A 16,254-nucleotide genomic window follows, 5' to 3' on the forward strand; every position below is an offset into this window, starting at 1 on the left:
CAAATAAACAAATAAAATCTTTTTTTAAAAAAAACAAAAGAGTACAGAGAAATAGCTATGACATCCTTGATATCCCAGGAACCAGAGAAGTTAGCTAAGTTTGTGTTACTATTATAAATATTACAGAGGAAGGAAAATTCATTTTCTTGGTACTAAGACCCAGGACTATGGACAGGAAAGAAGCTTCATTTCCTGTCATACTGTTTCCATCACAATATTAGAAATATAATCACTCATATCTACTTTTCAGCTGGTTGGAAGTTTTTAGCAATTGTAATGAAGAAGTGTATCAGTTCAGGTTCTCACAGGAAATAGAATTCTACTCAGATGATTCAATGAGGAGATTTTAATAAAGTACTACTTACAGATGTATGAGCAGAGTTATGGGAAACAACAAGAAAGGTTGAGACACCCAAAGATGAGCCATAGCTGGAAGCCAATACCAACCCTAGGAATGAAGGGGAAAAGGAAGTATATAGTGTCACAAAAACCAGTAAGAGCTGGAACTATGAAGGAGAAGAGTAATGGAAGCTGTGGTCATGGAGAGACCCAACCACAGCCAGAACCAAGGCATGGAGCAGGGTAGAACAGGAAGAGCTAATCCAACCTCTCTCTTTCATGTCCTATAATCTCATGCTGGTGCCTTCCTTTAGCTGAGTCAATGAAACAAACTCAGAAACTCAATACATGTTCAAAATTGTTTGCTGAATGACTATCTCCTAACTTCTATTTCAGATTTCTTCCCATAGTAGCATACTCTTATGGGAATGTGGTCTAGAAATGTTCGGTGATGATCACTTAATCTGTAAATAATTCAGTCCATATGCAATTTGGAGAGAAAAATGATCCATGGGGTCACATTTATTAAAATATCATCTTCATTCAAAAATTAAGTTGGCCTCTACTACATGGTGCTGGAGACAGAAATGGTCTCAGACCGCATGGGTCTGGTCTTCTACAAATACTAAAATGTCCAGAGACATGCTCAACAAAAAGAAGAGAGAATACAGACACTACATGCAAATATAAGTTTGACTATATAGACATGTGTATCTGAGGTATGTGTGTATGGGTGTATGTGTGTGTGCCTTTAGTGAGTATGCACATATATGTATATATGTTCAGGATTACCTCCATTTCAGTTCCCCAGTTGCTTCTAATGTTCTTGCAGTCTATTACACCATTCTGGACTTTAAAAAATCATATTTGTTTGGTAAGATCTTCAAGAGCTGGGATCATACCATACACATGGTTGTAACATTTGCAGGCCTAAATAGCTCCTGCTCCATAGTTGGCACCCAACAATTATCCTGAGGAATTGAATTGAACTAAAATACAACACAGCTATTCCTAGGCTATGATCTTGAATGAACAAGATAACCATTATCTTAATCATGACACAAAAATCACATGATCTTAAAGAATGGAGGAATGTTAACTTGCTGAACATAATACCCATTTTAATGTCTTCTTCATGCAGAAATAAATGGTGTTTAAGGGTATTATACAGCTTACTGTGTAATTACATTAATCCGAGAGTGCCTCTTCTGTTGGTTCCTTTGCTGTTGCCATGGTAGCAATGACATACTTGCAAGTAGAGAGCATACATAGAACCCATTCTTAATTACATGTGTAGCACTACATTTCAGAGAACACAATAAATATGGAGGTGATGGAGTATGTGGAAAAGAGACATGATGAAAAAAGATTTGCTGTATGGTTTTTCTATCTCTTGATTATTCCTAAACCCTTTATTAGTATGACTCCCTATTACCCTTTCTCTTTCACTGCAGTAAAAAGTCCTCTGTAGCCACCCACCAAATTATAATCCTCTACTCCTGAAATGATTCAGAACTATCTCTGATAAAAATGCCAGGAGGAAATTAAGTCCTGTCATAACAAAAATAGAGTGGAGTGAGTGTTCACTGACAATTTTCTAAATAAAGTGACACCATTTTCTGTTTTTTTTTCATATCATAGCAAAGCATCAAAAGCCTTCCTTTCTAGATAGTCTTTGTATACTAAGAATTCTTATTTGTGCTTAAATACCTTGCTTGGCTATGCAGCCTGGGTAATAATGTTTGCCATTTACAAGGATATTGCCAAGATTAATTATTGCACATTTTAAAAATAAACAAACCAAAAAGCAAAATATTGAGTTTAAAAGGATTTTTCAATCAAAAGTTTTTCATTAAATCAAGGCTAGATGATAACTTTTCTTTTTCTCCTTCCACTTCTCAGGTATTTCTTAAGGAAGATAACACATTCTTTGGAGGAACAAGAGGTGGTCTTTCTTTAATCCTAAATAACTCTTTCTAAAGAAGAACCATATACTAATTCCATCTAGTTGAAAAACTTTTATTTTAAAGATTTTATTTATTTATTTGACATAGAGAGGGAGAGCAAGTGAGAGAGCACAAGCAGAGGGGAGGGGCAGAGGAAGAGGGAGAAGCAGGTTCCCCACTGAGGAAGGAGTCCCACACAGCGCTCAGTCCCAGCACCCCAAGATCATGACCCTAGCTGAAGGCAGATGCTTAACTGAATGAGCCACCCAGGTGCCCTAACTTTCATTTATTTTAAATAGTCCCACAGTTTAATCATATTTTAGTATTACTTTTAGCCAATAAAAATCAGTCTTGTATGGGCAATAAATTGTCAGTGTGCAATAACAGATTTGTTTTTGCCTCCTTTTGGTCTTCATCTCATCACTGTTGATCATTTGTTTATTTATCCTTTTTATTAGCATTTTGCTAACTACTTATCATGAACTTAACACTTTCCCAGACTCAAGGATACTTAACTGAATAGTCCCAACTCTTCAAAAGTTCATGTCTAAAGAATAAGATAGACATAAAGTCAACTTGCAGGCCAGCTGTTTATGGCCTACGAAAGTGTTAGTTGAACCACTTAGCTCTGCTTGCTGTATTCAGTCATCCTCTAGCAGCCTAGCCTAAGATAGTTCTCATGGAAAGGGTAGAGAAAGAAAAGAACATGAAGTACATAAAGGCTCCTGAGCCCTAAGCTATAAACTGGCCCACTGTATCCTGTTGGCCAAGGCAAGTCACAAGGCCAACTCAGTTATAAGGGATAATTATATGGGCTCCACCTCTTGATGAAAGGAGAAGCAAAGTAACAGTACAAAAGGTGTGGATGCAGGGAGGAATAGCCAAATGGGGCCATTTTTGCAATAGTACCAAATGCGTAGTAAGAAAACAAATCCAACCTAGCAGGAATTGGAAAAGGCTGAATATAGTCTTAAAAGGTGATTAAGATTTGCCATAATAATATGCATTAAAAGACAAACTGAGGGCTTCGGGGGGGCTGGGGGAATGGGATAGGCTGGTGATGGGTAGTAAGGAGGGCACGTATTGCATGGTGCACTGGGTGTTATATGCAACTAATGAATCATGGAACTTTACATCAAAAACTAGGGATGTACTGTATGGTGACTAACATGATATAATAAAAATATTATTATTAAAAAAAAGACAAATCAACACTTAGATAGTATAAAACAAGAAGTCCAAAACATACAATTGAGGAATATCTTGAGTCAAGTATTTCCTTGTTACACTTCTCACTTAGCTACACCTCTAAAAAGTAAAGTAAGATATTTTTCCCCTGAACGTTAGCTAAATTAAACTCTGATAATAGCAGGAAGATTGGTAGGAGAAGGAAGAGAAGAATGAAGGTGGGGTAAACAGAAAGGGTAATGAATCATGAGAGACTACAGACTCTGGGAAACAAACTGAGGGCTTCAGAGGGGAGGGGGGGTGGGGGATTGGGATAGGCTGGTGATGGGTATTAAGGAGGGCACATAATGCATGGAACACTGGGTGTTATATGCAAATAATGAATCATGGAACACTACATCAAAAACTAAGGATAGGGGCGCCTGGGTGGCACAGCGGTTAAGCGTCTGCCTTCGGCTCAGGGCATGATCCCGGCGTTGTGGGATTGAGCCCCACATCAGGCTCCTCTGCTATGAGCCTGCTTCTTCCTCTCCCACTCCCCCTGATTGTGTTCCCTCTCTCGCTAGCTGTCTCTATAAAAAAAAAAAAGAAAAAAAAAACTAAGGATATACTGTATGGTGACTAACATAACATAATAAAAAATTATTATAAATTTTTTAAAAAGTCAATTCAAGTCTTATATTCTTACAACCACTTCAATACATAAAAATTCTTATCTGTCAACAACTGGAGAACTACAAATATTCCAGAGACAAGCTTATAGCGAATGCCTCATAAGTATGTCTTTGCTGAACAAATTAATTAATGAAAGGATGAATGAAATAACTTTCAAAGGCTTTAAAACTTAATTAGGCCAGCCAGGCAATACCAACAGAGATTATGCCACAAAAAGCAGCTCAACCTGAGAAGCCTCTTTATCCCCATAAGCTTGAGACTGATTTTCCTCTCCCATCGAGAGAAACTGAACAGGCCAACCTTAGGAAATCCTGTCTTCTCAGGCAGCAACAGCAAAGACCAGTGGGAGCCTCAGTGGTACTAGATAAAGTGAGCAGATCAAATAACTGTAAAAGCTCTGAAAATTAAACTGTCATTGGAACTGGAGACCACAAAAGTAGATCAAGACCTGTGTGCTAAACCTAAACAGGGATGAGTTCCTACTAATATAAAAGATTTAAACAGGATTCTGAGTTTCTGAACATAACAACAAAATTTGCAGCATAGTGTAAAAAAATATCACCCATAATTCGAAGAAGCAAGAAATCACAATTTAAATGAGAAAAGACAGTCAACTAACACCAACACCAGGATGAGTCAGATGTTGGAATTTTCAGAGAAAGATTAGTTAAATTAGCCATCAAAAAAGCTTCAACAATCAATTATAATTTCTCTTTTAAAAAATATTAAAAAATGGAAGACCTCCACAAAAAACCAAAAGTTATAAATAACTAAATGTAAATATAGAACTAATAAATGCAATAAAAATTTTTTTACAAACCTTTTTAGGTGGGCTTAATAGTAAAGTTGAATGACATACAATAAAATCAGTGAACATGAGGTCAGATCAATAGAATAGAATTTACTTAATCTGAAAACAGAAACATGAACAGAACCTCAGAAACTTGTGAGACAATGACAAAATATTCAAGATTGTTATTATTAGAGTCACAGAAAAGGAAAAGAAAAAGAATGGGGCTGAAAGAGTGTAAGAAAAAATAATGGCTGAAATTTTTCCTGTTATGGCAAAAGACACAAAGCTATAGACTTAAGAAATTCAGTAATACCCAAGTAGGATGAATCCAAAAATATCTACACAAAATACATCATGTTTAAACTTCTAGAAACTAGAGACAAAGAAAAGGTCTCTTCAAAACACACAAAAAGAAACAACCAATTACCTATATAGGACCTATATAGGACTACCAATTAAAGTCAATTAAAATCAATTAAAATTCAAATCTGAAACAATGAAAGCCAGAAAAAAGCAGCAGACATTTTACACATGCTAAAAGAAAAGAATTGTCAACTTCAAATTCTGTATTTGGTGAAAGCATTCTTCAGGAATAAAGGGGAAATATAAATATTCTCAAATGAAGAAAAACTAAAAGGATTTCTCATTAGTAAATCTACCCTTAAAGAATGGCTAAAGGAATTGTTTCAAACAAAAAGGAAATTATAAAAGAGGGAATATTAGAGCATCAGGAAGAAAGAAAAATGGAAAGAACAAAAATATGGTTATATAAAATAGATTATCCTTTGTATGCATTTTATAAATCATATAATAAAAACAAAAATTATAATGCCATCTGATACTCAAGACAATGGTATTTAAAAGCGGAGAGAGTAAATGGAATGGTAAATGGAACAATAAATGGAAGTATGGTTTCATATTTCACTAGAAGTGATAAAATGTTAATACCAGTAGACATCATATATATATACACACACACACATATATATATAGTGCATATATATATATGTACTCTAATACCCACATAAATTGCTATAAAAACTAAAAGATATACATTGAAAAATATATAAATAAATCAAGATGAAATTCTAAGAAATATTCAAGTAACCCACAGGAAGGCAGGAAAAAGAAACAAAGCAAGAACTAGTAAAAACAAACAGAAAAAAATAATAAAATGAAATACTTAAGTTCTAAAATATCAATAATTACCTTAAATGTACATGGTCTAAATAAACTGACCAAAAGACAGATTGGTAGAATAGCTAAAAAACGTGACCCAACTATATGTTATTTATAAGAAACTGACTCCAAATTCAATAACACAGGTGTGCTGAAAGTGAAAAGATGGAAAAAGATATACCATTCAAACATCAAAAATAAGCAGAAGTGGTGATATACATATCAGGTAAAGTAGACTTCAAAGCTAACAAAACTACAAAAGACAAAGAGGAATACTACACAATGACAAAATGACTAATATACCAGCAAGATAAAATGATACTAAATGTGTACATACCAAACAAAAGTGCCTCATAATATATAAAGCAAAACTAATAGTGCTGAAAAGAAAAACAGACAAATCCAAAATTATAGTTGGGTACATCAAAACCTTCTTTTCAATGACAGATAGAAGTAGTATAGAAAATAATCAAGTATGTAGAAAATCTGTACAACACATTCAGCCAGCAGGATCTAATTGACATATATAAAATACTCCATCCAACAACAGCAGAACACTCAATTTTTTCAAGCACCCATGTAACATTCAGCAGATACACTATATCCTGGGCAAAAAAAAACAACCCTCAACAAATTTCAAAGAAGTGAAATCATACAGACTGTTCTTCTACCACGTCAGAATGAAACTAGATATCAGAAAGACAACAGGAAAATATCTAAATATACAGAAATCAGACAACACACTTTGAAGTAATCCATGGGTGGAAGAGGAAGTCCAAAAATATTTAAAAATAGATAAGACAATTAAAATGAAAACACAACATATCAAAATGTGTGGGATGAAGCTAAAGTAGTGCTGGGAGAGAAATTTATACTGTGAAATGTTTATGATAGAAGTGAGGAGAAGTGGCAAATCATTTAATCTAAGTTCCCACTGCAAGAAACTAAAAAAGGAAGAACAATCTAAACCCATACAATCCAAACTGGTACAGCCACTCTGGAAAACAGTATGGAGGTTCCTCACAATGTTAAAAATAGAACTGCCCTACAACCCAGCAATTGCACTACTAGGTATTTACCCAGAGGATACAAAAATACAGGTTTGAAGGGGCACATGCACCCCGATGTTTATAGCAGCATTATCAACAATAGCCAAACTACAGAAATAGCCCAAATGTCCACTGACTGATGAATGGATAAAGAAGATGTGGTGTGTATATGTATATATATATAATATATATATATATACACACACACACAGACACACACACACAATGGAATATCACTCAGCCTTCAGAAAGAATGAAATCTTGCCATTTGCAACAACGTGGATGGAGCTAGAATTTATTATGCTAAGCGAAGTATGTCTGTCAGTCAGAGAAAGACAAATACCATATGATTTCATTCATATGTGGAATTTAAGAAGCAAAACAAATGAACATAGAAAGGGGGAAAAAAGAGGGAAGCAAACCATAAGAAACTCTTAACTATGAAGAACAAACTGAGGGTTGATGAAGGAGAGGTGGGTGGGGGGTGGGCTAAATGGGTGATGGGTGTTAAGGAGGGCACTTGTGTCGAGCACTGGATGTCATAGGTAAGTGACGAATCGCAAAATTCTACTTCTGAAACCAATATTACACTGTTTGTTAACTAACTAGAATTTAAATACAAATTTGAAGAAAAATAGTTAAAGTGTTAATAAAAATGTCATTCTATACTTAAAAAAAATTAACCCAATGCAATCCAAAGGAACAAATAATAAACATAAGAGGAGAAAATAATGAAGTTAAAAACAGGAAACGAGAGAAAATTAATGAAACAAAGAACTGGTTCTTTGAAAAAATTAAAGCTGATAAACCTCTAGGAAGACTGACAAAAAGAAAAAACACAACCATCAATATCAGGAATAAAAGAGAGGCTGCTAGTAGAGATCATGAAGCCATTAGAATAATAAGTGCATAATACTGTTATGAGTTACATTGTGCTCCCCCAAAAAAAGATGTGTTGAAGTCCTAACCCCAGTGTCTCAGAATGAGCCCTTTTTTGGAAATAAGATCTTTCCAGAGGTAATCAACTAAATGGGCTCTAATCCATTTTGATGGATTATGATGGGCTCTAATCCAATATGATTGGTGTCCTTATAAAAGGGACAAATTTGGACATAGAGAAAGATACACATAGACAGAGGATAATGTGAAGAAGCACAGGGAAAATGCCATGTGAAGATGAAGTCAGAGACTGGAATTATGTTGCCATAAAAGCCAAAGAACAATTGGGGCTACTAGAAGCAGGAAGAATCAAGGAAGGATCTCTCTCCTACAGGTCTCAGAGGGAGCATGGCCCTGCCCATACCTCGATTTTAGGCTTATAGCATCTAGAAGAAGACAATAAATTTCTGTTTTTCTAAGTCACCCAGCTTGTAATACTTTATTATGGCAGTCATAGGAAATTCATAGAAATATGAACAACTTCATGCTCATAAATATGACAACTTAGAAGAAAGGAATCAATTCCTACCAAAACTCAATTAAGATGAAATAGATAATCTGAATTATCTTATTCAGGAAACTGAATCTATAATTTAGAAGATCCTGAAAAAGAAATCTCTGGGCCCAAATAGAGAATTGTGAGAAATACTAAGGAGATTTAACATCAATTTTACATAAACTCTTCCATAACAAAAGAGGAGGGGACACTTCCCAATTCATTCTGATACCACTATCACTCTTAAACCAAAACAAATATAAGACAGTACAAAAAAGTTACAGAAGAACATCTCTTAACGAACTTACATATAAAATTCTCAACAATACATATTAGCAAATCAAATCCAAAAATGTATACAAAGATTTAAATACCATGACCAAGTAGAATTTGTTCCAGTTATGGAAGGGTGGCTTAACGTTTGAAAATCAACATAATCCACTGTATAAACAGACTAAAGAAAAAAAGCAATATGATCATAACAATTGTTATAGGAAAAAAAAGGATTTGACAAAATCCAATACTCATTCATAATAAAAACTCTCAGCAATTTAGAAATAGAGGGAAATTACCTCAACTTGTAAAACAGCATCTACATAATAACTATAGCTAACATCACATTTCATGGAGAAAGATTGGATGCTTTCTCTCTGAGACTGGTAATAAGGGAATAATGTCTGTTCTCACCACTCTAATTCAAAATAATTTGAAGTTAGAGCCACTGCAGTAAGACCAAAATAAATAATAATAAGCATACAGTTTAGAAACAAGAAAATAAAACTGTCCCTATTTGTGGATGATATGATTATCTATGTAGGAAATCCCAAGAAATCACCAAAAAGCTGCTAGAATTAATAAGTGAGTTTGGAAAAGTCACAAAATACAAAGATGATCTAAATAAATGGAAAGACATATCCTGTTCATATGTTAGAGGAGTCAACATAGCAAACATGTCAATTTTCCCCAAATAAATTTATAGATTTAATATGAAATTCCTAACAAAATTCCAGCAATAATTTGTAGATACAAATTATTCTAAAACTGATATGAAAAAATGCAGGCTGTAGAATACTTAATTTTGAAAAAGAAGAATAAAGTGTGAAGAATCACTCTACCCAATATTAAGCTTACTATATACATAATAAAAAAATGTGATATGAGCAGAGGTATAGACACACAGATCAATGTAATAGAATAGAGAAACTAGAAAAAAAAGTCCTAAATCAATATGTTTAATTAATTTTTTTACAAAGGTACACAAGCAAAGCAATTCAAGAGGAAAGATAGCTTTTTCAACAAATGATATTGGAGCAACTGGATACAAATGAGGGAAAGAAACCCTTGATTTAATTAGTCCTTAGATATTATAAAAACATAACTCAAAATAGATAATGTACTTAAATGTAAAACATAAATCTATAAAACTCTCAGGGAAACCCAAAGAAAATTTTCAGGATATCGGGCTAGGCAAAGAGTTCTCACAATCCATAAAAGTAGAAACTTAATATATTTATCCAAAAATCCACATTACATCACTTACATGAAAAAATGTTCAACATCAATGATAAAGAGGGAAATTCTCATTATAACCATAATGAAGTATTACCATATACCCATTAGAATGACTAAAAAACAGTGACAACACCAAATGCTGCTGAGGATGTGTAGAAAATGGATTACTCACACATTGCTGGTGTAAATGTAAAATGATACAACCACTCTAGAAAACAGTTTGGCAATTTCTTTAAAAACTAAATGTGATTACCATACAATCCAGCAATTGCACCCTTGGGTATTTACCTCAGAGAAATAAAAAATTTTGTTCACACAAAAACCTATAGACAAATGTTTATAGCAGCTTTATTCATAATAACCAACAACTGGAAACAATGAAGATGTCTTTCAATAGGTAAGTGATTAAACAAACTACTGTATATCCATACAACAGAATACTAATCTGCAATAAGAAGGAATGAACTACTGATACACAAAACAATTTGGATGAATTTTTAGAGAATTATGCTGAATTTAAAAAAAAAAGCCAATCCTAAAAGGTTACATGCTACATAATTCAATTAATAACATTTTGAAATGATAAAATTATAGAAATGGGGAACAGATTAGGTATTAGGATGGGGACTGGGTGGGATCCTTGTAGTGACCAAACTGCTTTTTTTCCTTAAGTACTGGTACATGAACATGTGTGATAAAATTATATTTAACTAAATGCACACACACACACACACACACACACACAATGCTGGTAAAACTGGGGAAATCTAAATTAGATTGGTAGATTATATCAATGTCAATATCCTCTGTGATATCATACTATAGCTTTTCAAGATGTTACCATTTGGGGAACTTGGGTAAAGAGTACACTGGATTGCTCTGTGCTATTTTTAAAACTGCATGAGATACACAATTACCTCAAAAAAATTTTTCATTAAAAAAAGGTTACACAGAACTCACTGAGAGCAAGTAGGAAGCAATCTAGGCCTTCTTTATCCTCCCTTAAACAGAGATCGATATTTTTATTGGTATATATCCTTAGAACTTTAAAAACCACTCGTGTTGCCACTCGTGTTTTGCCAACACCTCCTCTATGAAGTACAATGTACATAAAAGGCTTTGAAGTACTACAATTTTCAAGAAGTAGTAGCAGGAAGAAAAATATCTTCAAATACCATGTTGGAGTAGAAAGAAGCTAAGGGTCTGAATCAATTGCTCATGGTTTCTCAGCAAAATATCAAGCTTTTGAGGAAAAGATTGGCAGCAGTTTTAAGAGAATTTTTTTCTTTTTCTTTTCTTTTCCAGGATAATTTGATTCAGTGATTAGAATTTATAATAAAAAGCACAAAGAACAAAAGATGAAAAGAGGCAGTAAACTCAGGTTCCTGGACTCAAGTGTCAAATCTGCTACTATTTGTGTGAGTTTGGGCAGTCCAACTCACTCTGTTTGCATCTCCATTTCCTGGTAAAAATTAAAGCATTAGACCAAATACCAAGATCCCTTCCAGCTTGAAAATATTCTATGATCCTACGAAATTTGAAATGTTGATGAAGGTAAAGCTGATGATGTTTCATCCCATTTCTTCGTTACACTTAATTTAATAAGGTTCTCCATGGTAACTTAAATTGGCAATCCAAGCATTCCCTTCAGCTGTGTAAATGATGCCCCTAATTCTAATATAACTGTTCAGGTTTCCTTACCAAGTCTCTAAGTGCTAATTAACTTTGAAGCAGCTCTCCAATACAGGCTCCATTACAATTCAGACCAAACTGCTTTTTTTTTCCTTTAGATTTTATTTATTACAAGCAAGGGGAGTGGCAGGCAGAGGGAGAAGCAGGCTCCCTGCCGAGCAAGGAGCCCGATGTGGGGCTCGATCCCAGGACCCAGAATCATGACCTGAGCTGAAGGCAGATGCTTAACGGACTGAGCCACCCAGGCATCCCTATCCGCTGCTTGTAGAGTTCTTTTTCATTAATACTACTGAATGAAAGAATTTTAAAGTGTAAAGAGACTGGAGAGAGTTTCAATCATACAGCAGCTTCAAGACTTAGGGGCTAATGCTTTTGCGGATCTTGCCTAATAGTCTTCTGGGGCTCAGATCTCACCATTCTCGAAATAAGAGTTACCCTTGATACTGTGTAAAATGTTTTTGTTACACAACTATTGCTTTAATAGACCACCCAGTTCCTTGAGAAAATCTAGACTAGGCAAACTCTCAGTGGTACTCGTCTCTTCTTACCACCTGATACCTACCCCCTGCCAAAAACCTTAAGTACCTTACTGAACCTCCAAGTCAGAGCCTATTTTTCAAGGGGCAAATCTGGCTGTTGACCACAACTCAATGTATGGTGTCCATTCATGATGTTGTGAGGTGCCTACTATGAAACTAGTCTGTTGTATTAGTCAGGTTTTCTACGTTAATGCTGTTTAACAAAGACTTCTACTTATCCCTGTTCCCGCTCCAATTCTCAGTAGCTTAAAACTACATAAATACTAACATCTATTTCTCTCTTACAGATCTACAGGTCAGCTGTTGGTCAAATGGATCTGACTGCCTTGGCTCCTAGCTATACGTGATTGCATGTCTATTTTGCACATCTCTTTATTCTGGAGCCAGCATCTGTTAAACAGTTAATGTTCTTTTTCATGATGGAGGACAGGTTTGCAAGAGGGCTGGCAAGAACTTTCCATGTTTCTTTAAAGCCTGTAGTTAAAAACTATCATACTCTCAATTCTGCCCACATTTTATTGACTAAAGCAAATCATATGACCAAGCCGAACATTAGTGCATAGAGGAAGTATATTCTATACATGAAGAATCTTTGACAAGGACAGGGAGGGAAAGAAGAATTGTAAACAAATAATACCATATATCACTTCTGCTTATCACTATAAAGACAAAAAAGTAAATTCAACTACTACTTCTCCAATATGTTAAAGGCATTTATTTTTCACCTTCCTGTTAGAGAGTGAGAATCTGGGTTTTGGAGACATACTCTCAGTTCCAATGATCTTGTCATTCTTTCTCCCTGCCTAGACTCGAGAGCCTAGTCCAACAGCCTGGGCTGACATCCTAGTGCTCCTAAGGTGTAAGGTGAGAAAGAGCCTCTGACTTGGAGATCCACTGAGGATACTTAGGGTTTGGGGCAGGGATGGGGATCAGGTAGTGCAAGGAGATGAGTACCACTGAGAGTTTTCTTAGCCTTGATTTTCTTAAAAAACTAGGTGGCCTAATCAAGAGCCACAAAAAAAAGAGAAAATTTTTTACTGTATCAGGGTAACTAATCTTGAGAATATTGAGATGTGAGCCCCAGAAGAATATTGGGCAAGATCCCTCAAAAACGCTAGCAGGTAAACAGCCTTGAAGCTGCTGTATGATTGATAAACTCTCCAGTAAGAAGGTCTTCGCCTTAAAATAAAAAACAGCTTTTCTGCACCCCTAGTTCCATTCCCTCCCATTCTCTCAACTAAGATTCAAAAAGATGTAACTGTTTTCAGGGAACATTAGGTCAGAGTTTGCACAAATCTTTGGCTGAAGTGTGTGGTTGACTACCAACATTTATCAGGCTCAGAACTGCCACTAAGGAGTATTTTGGAAACCTGGGGGGGTGATTTTTAATTTTCACAATGAATTGAGGATAGCACAAGCGTTTGGTAAGCCAGGAATGATAGATCTCTTACAATGAGCAATACACTGACACAGAACAAACAACTATTCTGTATTCCACATAAGTTTCTAATGTCTTACCAGTCTGGTAGAAGAAAATCCCATTTGTAAGTATTTATACCTAGAACCTAATTCCATGGCACACAAAGTGTTTTTTGCAAGGTGTTAATTTCCACCGAGTTTTCTAGAAATGCAATCACTGGATAAATTAAAGAAGACTGTATTTGTTTCCTGAGCTTTCTTTGAAACTTTACCAAGAGTTGTTTACCTTTCGGGACACCCATATACCTGAGGCAATGTTGCATATGTATTTGAGTCATCAATACAATACACTTGTATCACTCTGCAGCTGTAGCTGGTATATTCACATTGATTATAATAATGGATCCAAGCTATAGAAATCATGTTTTAAAGTGCAGTCATGCCTAAATGCATATTGAAACATATTATAAATCACATATTTCTATGTAATGTATTATATTTAATAAAACATACAGAAACTACTTTACTTTTATTGCTCATTTATATTACAGTTTGGATATTTTATTGCTTTTTTAAAACTTATCTATGTAAGCAGATTACATTATATATGAATTACATTTCAGGGTAATAAGGATGGCCTACAAAATTATTTGTTATAAAAAGGGAACAGGTTTTGATAAGTTTGAGAACCCCCCTCTACGCCATCCTGCTGTTTGCTTTCCCATGTCTTTAAAAATAATGCATACTCAGTGTCACTTTTTTTGCATTTGATTTTATTAAATATTTTCATGAGATTCACTCACTGTTTAGAATATTGGTAGTTTGGGGGTTTTTTGTGTTATTTTTGCTATTTTAATTTTTTTATTACATTCATTTAGCCAACATATAGTACATCATTAGTTTTTGATGTAGTTTTTTTTTTTTTAATATGGAACACTTCATGAATTTCTGTGTCGTCGCTGCACAGTGGCCATGCTAATCTTCTCTATATCATTCCAATCTTAGTATATATGCTGCCAAAGCAAGCACTTGGCAGTTTTTAATATTTTCATTGCTGTATGATATTCCATTGAAAAAATAAACTATAATTCACTTATCTATACTACTCTCATCCACCCAGTTTTAGTGAGAAATAATTAGCATATATTACTGCATAAGTTTAAGGCAAACAGCATGATGGCTTTCAGTGTCAGTTCTTGATTAACAATTTAGAACTGTAAATTAATGAAATCAAATTTAATGAAGCAATCCTGATGTCTAGTATACCCTCAGGTCCAAAAATTCAAGTGTCAAGAATTTTTTCTCTTAAATATGCTTTTTACAAAATGCTTTTTGACCCATTCCTTTTCTCGAGGTTTTCCTTTCTCTAAGCCATTATTATCTTACTTATGTCTTAGGCCTAATCATTATGTGTTGAGAGATCCGGGAGGCATTTGGGTGGCTAAACTGCTTAAGCATCCAACTCCTGATTTTGGCTCAGGTCATGACCTCAGGGTTGTGAGATCGAGCCCCACGCCCAGCTCTGCACTGGGCATGGAGCCTGCCTAAGATTCTCTCTCTTTACCTTTGCCCCTCCCCCATCTCTTTCCCACTCTTTTAAAAAAAAGATCTGTCAGAAAAACCCATAAGCTAATCTGTATTTTGTCCAATAGAAAACTCATTCTATAATAACTTGAGTGCTTAAAACAATCAAACTTTGTGGTTTCTTACTTCATTACTTCTATTCTTCTGTTATTAAATGTTATCTCTGACTTATCTTTTTTTTAAAAGCTCCCCAGTGATTCCAAGATGTAGCCAACATTGAGACCTACTGCACTAAACAAAACCTAAAACATAGCTCTATTACCAATATTTAACTGGATATTTAAGGTAAATTATTTGAAAGATAATTTTCTCAAAGCAAAAGGCAATTATGTCAGCATAATAAAATATTCTTCACAGCTATTGATAATAATACACGGTTCATTCCTGACTATTGATAACTCATTTTATCAAGATAATTTTGGTCAAAGAACTATGATGTATAACATTTCTTTCTATGCTCATTTTTTAAAAATATGACATGGACTAATTAAATGCAATTAAAACAGGTACTTCAAATTGTCAGTGAGTTGATCAAGTTCCATTATTATGTTATAACTCTAAGTATTCATATTTCTAACTGCTAAAACTTTTATGGACATATTTTATGCTGAGAGTTTAGGCAGGGTTAGGTAGGATAGCAAATAGTAACATGGCTTTTCTCAAACTATTTAGATTACTGACGTAATAATAAAGCATTTTTTGTTTTTGTCTCATTACTGAAATCTGTATGTTTAAAGATTAATTATATTATTAGCTAAGTAAAATCTTCTTTATACAGGATGTCTAAAACAAAGGTCATTCCAAGTGAGGAAGTGTAATAGTTGTGATGGATGCAATTCTATCATATTAAATCACTGAAAGCTAACTCCCTATAATCTATGCTACTAATAATTTGGTCTGAAAC

General features: G+C 34.5%; 1 non-coding gene across 1 annotated transcript; it reads right to left on the reverse strand.

Annotated features, from left to right (window-relative positions):
- Window positions 1-14,688: 14,688 nt before the first annotated feature.
- Window positions 14,689-14,795, reverse strand: LOC117797525. The gene has a single exon (XR_004622541.1). It is a non-coding gene; the product is annotated as a U6 spliceosomal RNA (small nuclear RNA).
- Between the last annotated feature and the right edge of the window lie 1,459 nt (window positions 14,796-16,254).

The sequence above is a fragment of the Ailuropoda melanoleuca genome, chromosome X, assembly GCF_002007445.2.
Source record: "Ailuropoda melanoleuca isolate Jingjing chromosome X, ASM200744v2, whole genome shotgun sequence".
In the NCBI taxonomy this organism is placed as follows: Eukaryota; Metazoa; Chordata; class Mammalia; order Carnivora; family Ursidae; genus Ailuropoda; species Ailuropoda melanoleuca.